Raw genomic sequence first — 2,195 nt, 5'->3', positions numbered from 1 at the left:
CCCCAACTCGACAGTGGTGCCGGCTCCAGCGGCGGCGTCTGGGCGCAGCGGCACCTCGGCCCACAGGAGCCACACCCTCCGGTTGTTTTAAGAACTAAAATAAACGAGAGAAACCCACGGCAGCAACAACTAACAAGTGAGCGCGCACACAGCCACGCACCCCAGGGCCGCGCCCGCCTCCGCGCCCCCGGCCCGCAAGCCCTGAGGCCCCGCCGGTTCCGCTTACCCTGGTGTCTCAGGGGCCCAGCTCGCGGCCCGCGGGGGGCCCGGCTGCGCCGCGGCTCAGGGACGGGCGGGCCCGCGGGGGACCCGGCTGCGCCGCGGCCCAGGGACGACCGGGCGGGCGCCCGCACGCATCGCCCCAGGCGGCGCCCCGCCCTCTCGGCGCGGGAGACCCGGGCGGGCCCGCGGCCTCCACGGGTCCGGGGCTCGGCGGCGCGGCGCTGGCGGCCTTAGGCGCTGTGCGGGCGGGGAGCCGGCGGGAAGGGTCGGGCGAGGCCGCGCGGGGAGGGCGGGCCGGCAGCCCGCGGCGGGGAGCCCGGTTCCCGGGCCGTGCCGTCGCGCGCTCCGGGCGCACCGCGGCGCGTCTTCTCCGAGGCGCCGCGAGAACAGGACCCTTGCAGCGAGCTGCGTGGCGGGCGGCTCGTCCCCTCGGCCGCGTGTTGGCTCGAGCCTCCCGCTGGCCCGCGTGGATGCTGCGGTGCCGGCGGCAGCCCGCGTCCCTCCCCTCCCCTCCCTTCCGCTTCGGGTCTGCCTTCCCTGATCGACCCCGCCACCCGAGTGTGAGCCTGGGCGCGCTCCCCTTCCGGGGCATTTCCATGTCCTTCAGAAATAAAGAATTTCTTACCTGTTTTTTTACTCCTTTAAGCAACTGCCAGTTTTAATCACCGCTGTTCAGGCGAGACAGACAGTGTCCAGGACCATCCCCAGCAGACAGGAGCCGCTCCTCCTGGTCTCTCAGGTGCTCCTTTGTGGACAGGATGGAGGAACCCAAGTCCCGTCCCATGACCTGGCTCAGGCCGTCTACAATGGTTATTTTCCTACACTGACTTTTCCTCCCTAAAGCTTGAAAGGCTTCTGGTGACATCCAGCTTCCTCTTACCACAGGAGTGAAATGTATTTTTCCTTTTCTTTCAGTCATATGCTCCTCATTGATCCATCAACCTGATTAATTAACCTTACTTTAGAGAACATGAACTTTTGGGCTCCAGTTTACTTTTATTGTTGACACTGTTTTATAGTTCACAGTTAGCTCTGAGAGAACTGACCCTGAGGGTCATGTGTTAATGTTAGAATCCACTGCAATTATTATAACAAAATGTTATCCTTTCATTGTCCATTAAAAATTTCCTTGTTAATATTAATTAACATTCTAAGAGAAAAGACTGCTCATTTATTATCTATATGTGCATCATACCATTTGGTCTTTTGAGGTAGCTACAAATAAAAAACAAACACAAAACGCTAAAACTAAAAGAACAAGAAAAAACTTCCTAGTACTCTCTCATACATGAATTTACTTGAACTTTTTCTTGGAACTTTTATTTTCTTTAGTTTTGTTTCCTGTTATATGATTCATTTATATTTATTTATCCAGAGACTATTTCTAAGTTTTATATCCTCCTGTCTGTTATCCTGGAATTTGGTGAAGAAATCTATACTTAATCTAAAAAATATCCCTCAAACTGATGATACTGCTGATGCAGATCAAGGCTGCCCGCTGGAGAGAAGCCCAAGGCGTCCTGGCCTACATACCCATCTACATCATCCTCCGGGAAGCACAGGACATCCTGACCTCATTGATCTGATTCTTACCCAAAGTTCTAGGACCACCCAATAACCAGACGCCACCTGCAAAGACACCATTTTAACATTTTTTTCATGATCTTTCCTTTGTCTTGTAAAGAAATAACTCACATACCTATGCCTTATAAATTTAGCCCTACCCTCAACCCATTGCAGCCCTTCACCGCCCCTGGGTCCTGTCCCCATGCTGCAGCTCTTCACCGCCCCTGGGTCCTGTCCCCATGCCTGCAGCTCTTCACTGTCCATGGGTCCTGTCCCCATGCTACTCCATTCTCTTAATAAAAGAGCACTTCTGCCAGACCTCGAGAGTCCAAGAAATCTTTCTTTTGACTCCTCGGCTCGCCAAGCCTGCATCACTGCGTTAGTTAACTATTATGTTTCTTAGGCTC

The sequence above is a fragment of the Equus asinus genome, unplaced genomic scaffold, assembly GCF_041296235.1.
Source record: "Equus asinus isolate D_3611 breed Donkey unplaced genomic scaffold, EquAss-T2T_v2 contig_197, whole genome shotgun sequence".
Lineage (NCBI taxonomy): Eukaryota > Metazoa > Chordata > Mammalia > Perissodactyla > Equidae > Equus > Equus asinus.
Note: the sequence above shows the minus strand (reverse complement) of the source record.